This window comes from Nicotiana sylvestris, chromosome 1, assembly GCF_000393655.2.
Source record: "Nicotiana sylvestris chromosome 1, ASM39365v2, whole genome shotgun sequence".
NCBI classification, from domain to species: Eukaryota; Viridiplantae; Streptophyta; class Magnoliopsida; order Solanales; family Solanaceae; genus Nicotiana; species Nicotiana sylvestris.
This window is the reverse complement of record NC_091057.1, coordinates 83,351,894-83,363,480: the sequence shown is the minus strand read 5'-3', so window position 1 is coordinate 83,363,480 and position 11,587 is coordinate 83,351,894. Positions and strand designations below refer to the sequence as shown.

At 40.9% G+C, this 11,587-nt stretch overlaps 1 long non-coding RNA gene across 1 annotated transcript; it reads left to right on the top strand.

Annotated features, from left to right (window-relative positions):
* The first annotated feature begins 373 nt into the window (after positions 1–373).
* LOC104219120 (uncharacterized) lies at positions 374–4,520 on the top strand. Its single transcript, XR_011403392.1, has 3 exons — positions 374–3,600; positions 3,674–3,865; positions 3,938–4,520. It is a non-coding gene; the product is annotated as an uncharacterized lncRNA (long non-coding RNA).
* The last annotated feature ends 7,067 nt before the right edge of the window (positions 4,521–11,587 follow it).

Below are 11,587 nucleotides of genomic sequence, written 5' to 3'. Positions count from 1 at the left end.
TTTTTATTAGTATTAGTATTGGTATTATTAATATTATTATTATTATTATTACTACTACTACTACTATCACAATTATTATTATTATTATTATTATTATTATTATTATTATTATTATTATTATGTTTGTTATTGTTGTTATTAATAATACTGCCGCAACTAATATTGTCATTACTTTAATTTTTATTAATATCTACTTAATATTATTTTTTTTCTCATACATATATATACTATATAAATTTGAGTCTTAATACAAAGAAGTTCCAAAGGAATAATTGAACATTGAGAAAAGACCAATTAAATTCGGCCTATTGAAGGCCCAAGTTCGTTCTTTCGCAAAAACCACACAACAACCCATTTCCATAGCCCATATTGTGCCAAAATCCACCAGACCAACACAAACCCATCAGCTTTCCTTTGAATTAACCCAAATAATGAGCCCAGCCAACTCTAAACCCTACGCCTCTTCTCTCTCATTCCATTTTTTGGCCGATTACAGCTCTTCTTCAACCATGGCAGAAGCTTGCCTCGCCGATTTTGCGTAAGTTCTTTGTCTCTCTTCAAATCTCGTGACTCCTTTTTCTCTCTCTCTCTCGTCTGCAACAAGATTTAGTCAATACAAGAGGCTAAAATACTTTTGAAGTTTCTGACCTTTGTCCAGAGATAGTTGCTGGTGTAAAGATTTTCTCTTTGATTTCAAACGGCTAATCTGTTCTTCATATACCGCCCGAGAATCACTTCTCAAGGGGCCCTAACCTTTCTCTATAAATACTCTCTTTGGATCTCAGCCGAAACCAGAGGTTGAAAAGGGACAAGAAACACCACTTTACATTGTCAAAATACTAAGTCTAGGAAGGAATCCACCTCTGCTCGAACACTATCATTTGTACTCTCACCGTTAACTTTCTTCCTGTCTCGGTGAACTTTGGCCGTGACAGATATTCGAATTCGTTCGGCTTGAAGTTCGGATCTTTCGTTACAGGAGAGTATATTCGAGGCCAACGCCGACCTAGTTCACTGCCCCACAAACTGTCGGTTACTCCCAAACTCAAGCTTTCTTTCCTTACTGTTGGTATGTGATGCGCAATGGTTCACTCTGTTAAAATAGAAGTTAAAATTTTGGTGTGTAGAAATTATGCCATTAGGAATGAACTTTCTGGTTGTATATTAAAATATTTGATCGATGAATGTTTGACAAAATGCTTATATGAATACATAAGTTTCATCTCCGTGATGTCAATTCGTGAATTTAGATATCACGTTTAGGATCATTATGATTGTTGGCACGCTGTTGGTGCGCTGTTTGATTGAAGACATGCATGAAGATGTCCCATACTCTTGAACTGTCAACTTGGAGTTAGTTTAGAATTCTCTTTAAGTTCGCGCCGCATATCATTTAGCAAGTTTAATGATGTGTTCTTTCTTGGTCTCTCTCTGTGGCATAACGTGAATATTTCATATTCTCGACTTGAAACTATATTTAAAGATAATGATACTAGTATTTGAGGAGTTAACCGCTACGTGCTTGAGTTAACTTGTTGAGGTGTTGTTGTGCTTTCAAATAGTAGAAAAGATGATTTTAGGAATGACTAGATGCCACGTTCTTCTAGGATTCAATAACTAAAGAGGTAATTAATCTTATACGTTCATATTACTTTAAAAGAACTTTAAGTATACCATGTAGAGCTCAAACTTGTGTGGGATAACAAACATGAAAATGCACTTTAGAAAAAGAAGTATAATAGTTGTCGTTAAGATAACATTCTGTTACATTGATATTGTAGTAAAGTTGTTTGTCTCAAATTCAGCATTTCGCTTAAAAATCTGTCATTTCATTTCAAGTATAAAATCTGATACATATTTAAGCCCTTCTCTATTATGGGTGGTGCATTGTATGGAAGGTTCTTTAGTTTATAAATGGTTCAAAATTGAATGTGACATTTCTTTCTTTATTCTACTTACTGTCTATATTTACAATGTCAAGAATGAAATTCTCCCCTCTAACTCTTTTATTATGAAATTCTCCCCTCTAACTCTTTTATTCTTTCTTTGTTTTACATGAACATTGGAGCCGAAGAGTTTTACTTTGAGACTCAACGACGCCGAAACCTCGCCAAGATTGCACATCCTCATCCTTTACAACTTTTACATCGTCTAGGCAGCAAAAATACAGAGGGAGCCGACATGGCTTTTAATCCTTTCATTCTACTTCATTTATGTTTTAACTGCTATTGCTGTTCATATTTTGTTTTTCAGTTGTGCTTAGCCTGGACATGTTATGCAGTAACTAACTGTCATTTGGCCATTTATGAAGTTGTTGCCTCTAGTTGATAATAAATACACTGACTTTACACAGTACACACAGTAGAATGTTTTATCTATGTTAGGAGTTTAAAAGCAGTTAGTTCTCACCACAACGTCCACTTCTTTGCTTTACTTCATGCCTTGATTTTCTTAATACTTCTAATTTAAGTGGATTTTCCTATCAGGTTTCCAAATGAATTCAAATGATGTGTCAGGTCACGTTTTTAGTCTTGATCCAAGTAAATCGAAATACATTTTCAAAGAAACGAACAAGTCCAAATCAATGTTCTTTAACGTACAAACACAAATATTCAACATGACTTTTAATGTGAATATGAGTCTCTTTTTTTTTTAAACAAAAGGATTTTTACTTACACTTAGCCTTAATTAACTTTAGTCTGGTTGGTTAACCATTTAAAATGGATCTTAAAGGGTGCCTTAAAAACCTTCCCTTTAGATTAATTGAATCCTTTACCTAGAATCTTTAGGTTAAGTAGATCATTAATAGAGTTATACTTTATTAATACGTTACTTAACTTTAGGTGTCCTAATTCACCATAATTAATTAGGTGACGACTCTTTAACTTTAATCAAATTACGAAATTGCCTATATATTGTACCTTACTTTCACTAGTTTAAAATGTGGTATAACACCTTTTATTTGATGCATCATGCTTGTGCAGGCCTTGGGGATGGAGTGTCGATGAGGCCAGCCCCTGCTGGTGAAAGGACACCTTAAAACCCGACAAGGGTAAGAAGAGGAAGAAGGACGCCACAGTCTCATCTTTGACTGCTATAGCAAGTCCTCTTACCGAGGACGAATGTGATGATGATGATGATGATGCATGCCCTTTGGTACAAAGGGCGAGACGAGGCGAAGATGCTTCGCAAGATACAGAGCGGGAGGCCGCCGAATCGGGGGCGACCGATTTGGACCAGACTCGCTGAGGAGACCCTCGATGAGGGCTTGGGGGGCTCGGGGACAGTCCCCGTGTCTCAAGTCGGACATGACACAGTCCGCATTGATGAACCCGCTGTTGGTGACTCCGAAGGGCCTGAACCCGAAGCTTCTCGCGGAAAAGATGAGGCCCTTAAAGAAATTAACACTCTGAGTGGCCTTAATTTGGGCCCTGCATTTCACCGGGGGAGATTAGGGATGCTCAAGATCAAGATACCGCTGGTGCGGGGGCCTTTCACGGAGGGGGAGATATGCTCGAAGACCTCCTCATCGGTATTGACGATAGTATTGATCTCGATGCTCCCGGTGCCCTCGAGGAGGCGGAGAGGCTTCAGCAGCAGGTGATACTCTCGACATAACACTTGTGCTTTAAATCTTTATGCTCGACTTTCTGATTTTTCTGTGTTATTGCAGGCTAAGAAGATGTACGACCATGCCTTTTCTAGGCTCCAAAGTGAGCTTTCATGTTGTTGGAAGGAGGTCAAAAAGCTTACCTCGGAGTTAAAAGAGTCGAGGACCTCCTCTCCCCGAAAGAAGGAAGAGTTGAGCAGGCTTCAGGCCAGTTTAGAGGGAGTGTGCTAGGAAAAGGCTGGCCTTGCTGAGCAGGTAACACGGCATCCACAAGTTCGTTTTTTAATCTCGTAGCTTGACGCTTACCAACTTGTTTTATCTTTGCAGATAGGGCAAAAGGATTCCATCGTGGGGCGACTTCAGGAAGAGGCCGCAACCAAGGATGCGGAGATCCTCGAGTTAAGAGGGCAAAATGAGGCCGTGGCCTCAGAGAGGGATATTTTGTGGTCGGAGTTGGCATCGACCTGGGATCTTCTTCAAAGCGCCCAAAAGGAGGCTGCTGCACTATCTGTGGCCATGTCTGAGGCTGAAGAGGATGCGTCTTCATACATGAAAGATGTTGCTACTGCGAATGAACAAGCCCGAGAAATATTGGGGAAAACCAAGCAGAAGCTGGATATGGCCGTCGCTTACGCTCGTGCAGAGGCAAGGAGGCAAGTTATCGGGGAAGCAAGCACTAAAGGCGCCGATCTCTCAGCCGAGATTGAGGAACCCCGAGGTTTGGAGAAAGAATTGGCATTCTCGAATACTTTGGATGGGGGTTCCGGAGATGACCCGGAGAGCAGTGGCGGCGAAGAATAGGCCCACGTCATCTTTCATTCTTTTTTATGTATGAACTTCTCGGGGGAAAATGTCTTGCAAAGACGCCCCTTATAAATATATTTTTGGCCATGTAAGAAAATTTTTCTGCTTCAAGTCTTCGAATTTATTCTCAATGGTTATGTAAAGCACTATTGTTGAATTTTGATGTTGGCTCTTCGGAGCCCATATTCGGAGTAGTCGGGACCCTCGAGATCGGGCACCATCTCGAGATTAGGTCGATAACCTTTTAGAATCGATGCTTGTAACAACAGGAATCTTCGGGGTCTTAATGGCCCCCGAGCGCTGCGTGGCATCATCATTTATGTGCCACAGTTGTGAAGCGGCCGGGGTGGTCCCATCAGGACACTTTCCCACAAAATGGGACTGACATGGTCATAGTTAATTGGCCTTCAAGATAGGCGAACAGTCGCTGCTTGTTCTATGTATATGCATTTGCTTATTTCTTGTCTGAAGACTCCGCTACTTTGAGTAACTAATCCCCTTATAGAGCTCTTTTCTATGCTAGTTCTCTTACCATTTCAAAAGCTTTCGCCCAAGCCTTTATCTTCCATGGCTGCTATGTCAAAACCCATTAACCAATGAGAGGAGATTTCCACCTCTGCTTCGTGCTCGGTCGGTGGTACACCGCCGGTACCTGGTGAGCTACCCTCGAGGTGCTTTGTCACGAGGAGGGACTTTGCGTTAAAGATACCTCCCAATGTTCAGGGTCATCGGGAGCATGCGTCGAGGTTTATTTCCACAATAGGGGAGAAGCACATTGAGGTAGTTAGAAAGGACTGCAGATGGGGAGAAAAAGTGGTATTGCAAGTGCTTTCCCCCGAAGAGAGCATCATGGCTCATGTCGAGGGGTTTTTGAACATGTATACGTACCCCTTTATGTTGGGCCCCCTCGACAAGGTCGTACTTGAGTTTTGTAGGAGATGTTGGGTTACCCTGGAACAAGTTCACCTGTCATTTTGGAAGATAGTACTGATGGTAAGGTATTTTGCAGATAAAGCTGGGCTCTAGTTCACCCTCAATCATCCTCTCAGACTGCACTGGCCCTTGCATCGTCGAGGCCTGATTACTCTATGACGTCGATCCACTCGGCCCTTTGTTGTTAGCAATGAAGAAGATGAGGACCAAGGGTGGATGAGTCGTTTCGTCTGAGTGCATACTGTCGATATTATCCCCACAGAGTTCCTTCCATTTCCTGAGAAATGGAATTTCACACGTAAGTGGTACATTTGTATTCTTATTATTTTTGCACATGGTGAAGGCGGACTTTATAAAGATGCTTTCCTTTCCTTTTCTTGTTGCAGCAATCCCATGGATGCCATATGAGGTTCCCGACCTGGCGGATTGGTCTTGGAAACTGATAGCTTGTTCGACTTACGATGAGCGTAAGTGGCAAGATCTGGCCAAGGGTAGATGGGAGGCAAAACATCACGGTACGTGGTGTATGGCTTGATTCCTTTGAAAGGTACTTTATTTTATATGTACTAACTCCGTGACCGCAGGCATTGGAGATTTTTCTGAGATGAGGTCGTGCCCCCTCGGGGAGGAGGAAGAATCGTTGGCTTTGGGGTCGAGGACCGACAACAATCGGAAGGGATCCTTGAAGAATGAGAGTGCTCATAGTGAGGAAAGCCCTGCTCGAAGGCTCAAATAAGACGTATCTGCAGGATCTGAGGCTTCTAGCCTTGGAAAAGTGGTTCCTCTCTTGCCGCCGTCTCCATTTCCCATTGAAGGTACTTCGTGGGATACAAGTGTTCAACTGTCGTCCTCGCCCCCTATCGAAGGTACTTCAAGGGGTGTTCGAGACCAGGGGCCGCCTAAATCAAGCGGGGTTTCGAGCGACCGCACCCCCACCGAGATTGGTTCAACTGGGGCTGGTGAGACCAGGCCAGCAAGTGCACGCTCGACCTTTGAGGAGGCTCAGTAGCTTTGTTCTATGGTGAGCTTTGGTCGACTCTGTTGATCTTCTGATTTTACGTTTTTGTTTTCTTATCGAGCTTTTTTATAGGCCTTTGACAAGCTCAAGTCCGAGCTGCTCCGCTGTGAAGCCCGGTTAAGGAAAGCCTTGGATAGGGAGAAGTCCCTCAGGCTTCTTTGTGATGAAAGGGGAAAATAATTGAGGCACCTTTAGTATGAGGCGAACCGAAGCCTGAACTATGAGGGCCACCTTGAGAGGCAGGTAACCTTTGTTCTAAGGGAGTGCATGCTCCTTTTTCTATCCTTAGAGATTAATATTTTTATCCCTCAGTTGCAGAGCAAGACAGATGATCTGGAACGCCTTTGGGGAGAGGTAGGCTAGGCCAAGCATGAGTGTAACAAGCTAAGGGCTCAGATAGATGTCCATATTGCGGCCAAGAAGAATGCTCTGGCCAAGGTTTCTGCGCTCGAGGTGCAGCTCCGGAACTCCTGCAAAAATAGCTTGGTTCAGACGAGCAGGATTGCAAGGCTCGAGTCCGAATTGGAGATGAAGGCAGAGGTCGTGGACGCCCGGACTAAAGATGACAAGAAAGTGGCCGTCTATTTAAAAGACGTTGTTGAGGTTCGAGCGAAGTTTAGAGGTGCTTTTGATCGAGAGAGCAGAAGTAATGAATATGCCCGGTGCAAATCTCGGAGGGAAACCCTCGAAGAGGTTCACGCTAGGGGCTTCGATCTCTCAGAAGAGATAGCGTAGGCCAGGGCGGATGAATATGATGCCAAATTCCTCTTGTCTGATGCCGAAGATAGTGGAGAAGAGGCCGATGGGGCCGCAGTCCCCGAGGGAAAAAAGATTAGGCTTTTTTTAATTTGATTCTTTGTTCAGTGTTCTTAGAGAACTTTGTTAATGTAGCCTCACGTTGTTTTATACATGCGTATGTATAAAGAAACCTTTCGGTTTATAATTCGGCCCTGAGGCTTGTCGGGGTGGCTTATTGGCTCTCATGTGTTGGGTCGGTACGACCTCTTAATATAGGCTGGCGACAATGGCTCTTACGCATCAGGTCGATACGATCTCTTAGTGTGGGCTGGCGGCAGTGGCTCTTACGCATTTTCCCTTAGGCATTTTTAGTTAATTGTTTCAGGCTCAGTCTCTGAGTCAGATTTCGACTCGAGCTCATTGGACCTTAAGTTTTTAAGCTGTCCTTTAGGCTCTTACGCGTTGGGTTGGTACGACCTCTTAGTATAGGCTGGCGACAGTGGCTCTTATGCATAAGATCGATACAACCTCTTAGTGTGGGCTGGCGGCACTGGCTCTTACGCATTGGGTCGGTACAACCTTTTATGTAGGCTTTATTTTCCCTTGCTAAAAACTTTTTGAAGTATTTGTGTTCGCCCGACTCTTCGGCGGTTCGATAAGAACCTCAATTGTGAGCTGTTAGGTAATTGAGCACCTCGGGAGGTTTCGCTTCACTACTGAATCATTTCGAAGCTAGTTATTTGGAGTTGATATGATCGAAGCTCTTTTGCTTATGCCGAGGGTATCATGATTAACCGATTCTTTTCGAAGTAATTGAAGGCTTGTGATTTTATAGCAACGGTTGGGCATCCCCAAGTCGCGTTAGTTTGGCTGGTACAGCCTTGTGACCATAGTCATTATGTTTGGCCGGAGCCTTTCAGTCCCCGAGTAAAGTAGTTTCAGCGTCTATATAGAGGGTATGCCTTTTTAGGGGTCTTACAAGTTCGGATATATGGCCTTAACTTTAAGATTGGGATTTATGCCTTTTGTAAGGTCTTATAAATTTTGACATGCCTTGCTTGAGGTCTTACAGATTTGGTTACTTGGTACAAGTATGATTCATGCCTTGCTTGAGGTATTATAGATTTGGTTACTTGGTACAAGTATGATTCATGCCTTTTTTGAGGTCTTACAAATTTGGTTTTGCCTTATGAAGGCCTTATGAGCTCGGGGTTGCCCGCATGGGGTCTTATAGCCTCAAATTTTCAAATCGAAGGGATGACAATCGGTGACAGTCCCCGAGATATTGAGCGCTTTTCGGCTTTGGAGCCTTTTTTTTATAAACTTGGTGTTACCTCATTGAGGGCTTGTGAATTCAAAGTTTTCTGACCCGTAGTTCGAGTGGCTGATGCCAGTCCCCGATTGTTTGGGAAATTTTTGGCTTTGGAGCCATTTCTTGCGAAAGCATCAGACTTCTTTGAAGTGTAAAGCGTTTTGATGGAGGAGGAAATATTCTTTAATTACTTGGTACAAGTATACACGTTTTTGCCGTCAAGGGCTCAATTATTCTATGCGAACACGGTTCATTCGACCGTTTGGCCCGATATATCATTTTCCTATCGAGACCCTTTTTGGCTTATCTTGACTTCTCCGAGAAGGCGATCTTTCGGGGGGATGCCCCTCAGTGTTCGAGGTTGATTGAAGAGAAGCCTTGAATACTTGTTAGGTTCTCCTTAGGTAGCATATAGATGTTGCCTCGTTAAAAACCTTGCCGGTAAAACCCTTCTTGGGATAAAACCCGATCGAAGGAAAAGAGTGCAACGTATGCTTTGAAACATTAAGGTCTTTGAGATGGGCTATGCTTCGACCATTCTGATCGGACATTTGCACAAAGGTTAGTGTAACATGTAAACAAAAAGGGAGATGGTCATACCTTAGTGGCGATGGCGCTTCGAGCCTCGATATGCCTTCAATGTTTGCTCCGGGGACGCGGCACGGTCCCTTGCTTGTTTTATCCGGGTATAGCCGAGAATGTGTCTCGTTAGCTGTTGATACCCATTTTTTTCCTATAATATTTTAAAGTGCATACATACCTTCAAAACTATGCATTAACATCAATGGATTGTCACACCTCCTATATAAGGGAGTTTTTCCAATTAAAGTGACATTAATCGAAATGAGATTATTTATTTAATTTCAGAGTCGTCACTTAGGATATTTATGGTGTCCTAAGTCACCGATTTATTTGAAATCCCAAATCGAGTAAGTTTTGAATCTTATTTATGGTATACGAACACAGAAATCCGGGTAAGGAATTCTGTTAAACTGAGAGAAGGTGTTAGGTATTCCCGGGTTCCGTGATTTTAGCACGGTCGCTCAACTATTAATAATTGGGCTAATTATCTGATTAATTACATGTTTAAACCTATTGTGCATTTTTAACCTTTTAAAACTGCTTTTAATTATTTATGGAATTTGTTTAAACAAGTCGCGATGTTGCGCACTCGTTTGTTTTGTACACATTGCGAATCGTGTCACGGAAACCGTGCCCACGATCCACAACATATTTAATTTTATTATTATTCAAAATTATAGTCGGGTCACATACCAGATTTGGGAATTACGTATCACAAATACGTCACCAGAACCATCTCCGTAGTTGTGATGATTTATTATAATGTGCCTAAAGCAACTAGCACATTTAATTATTTTCCTAATCTTTGAGATTGTTGTGAGACCATGAGTTATGGAAGAAATTGACGCTAGAGTCAAAAAACATATTTAAAGTATATGCTAGTTATTCACACCGAACACACACTTTCCAGCATCTATTATCCATTATCAGAATTGCTCAAGTTCATGAAATTAGCTATGTATAATAACTACAAAACCTGATTTTTGCCAAACAATTGAATAACCATATATTCCATCTTAGTGCACTCTCTTATACCTAACATGCGACAAAATTAGCAGCTAAAAATTATGCCTAACGTACTTCACACAATAGAGCAAGAAAAAAGGAAAAATTAAAGTACGTAGAAATCACGTGAACTTCATGGCTATGTGAAACAGTAAGTGCATTGAAATAGGACAAAAAACTAAAATGTAGAAAATAAAAATAAAAACCTGAGCGAGGACTGGTTGAGGCAAATTGGAGCCTTTAAAATAAAGTTGCCATTAGTAAATTGATATATCGCTTTTACAAATCCTTCCAACTTATTGCGACACTCGCTGAAAACCTCAAACGGAACTTTCGAAGATCGAACACCGGACTCAACCAGAAAATGTCATTCCATCCATGGCCTTTAGGTGAGGATTTGCTGAAGTTTTTTTTGTGAAAAGAGGTGAGTGAGGTTCTTTCTTGTGGGAATTGGGGTTGTTGTTAAGAGATGGAGGTAGTTGAGTAATGGCTGATGCTCCTTTCTTTAAGTTTTTGAGATGATGAGGGGGCTGACTACCATTTTTTAGCTTTGGGCGCAAAAAGGAACAATTGATCGAGGTTCCTTTAATCTCGATCTGTCGAAATGCTTCAAGACATACAATAGGGGTACACCTTCTTTTAAAGAATCTGCAATTAAATATTAAACGAATAGAGATCCCCATAACAAAATGGCAAAAATAATTTTTTAAGGCAAGAACAGAAGCTGGCCATTTTCGGTTAGGAATTGCGCCTTCTAATGGGTGTGTCCCATTTTGGAATGCTGCCGTTTTTGTTTTAGTCTAGGTCTAGATCTAGGATTTATGAATTAGGCATTATTTTATATGGGGTAGGAATTAGGTTAGATCAAATGGAGAATGGGTATGAGCTCAATATTTTGAGCTATCCGAAATTGAGCCTTTTCAATTAAGACCAAACAAAATTGGCCTCAAATTTCATACTCTTTCTTCTAAAACAAGACCAAAAATACTACACCATTTACTAATTAATCCTACTTAAGTAAAATAACTATTAAAATAAAACTAAACATTAAAACAAACCTATTTTTTGGTATTTTTCAAATATCATACTAAAAGATAAAAAATGGAAAAATCATTGTAAAATTAAAATAATATTACTAAAAACAATGTGGAGTTTTTTTTTGTATTTTTGAATTTTATATAAGGTAGATAAATTAAAAGTAACTAGATAAAATATTAATTAGCTAAATAAAAGATTTTTTTTATAATTTTTATTTTTGTTATAAAATAAAGTAAAAGAGTCAACACTATTTAGAATAGCGATACTAAACCTAAACTATATATTTTACACTAAAATATGTAAAATCTTGGGGAGGATCAAAAATTACATATCTACAGCTGCCTCTCTTTGAGTGGAAACGCGAAGAATTTTCAGACAAAGAACTACGAGATAGGTTTTTTGACCCGATCCTTATTTAGAGAGACCAAAAATTAAGAGAAAGGAGAATGTGACCGAGCCCTGGTATCTGAGCTGCCTAGATATCCTCGGCTATAAAGAAATCAGACCACGTGTAGTTCAGAAGTAGGAACAGTGATGGAGTATACCG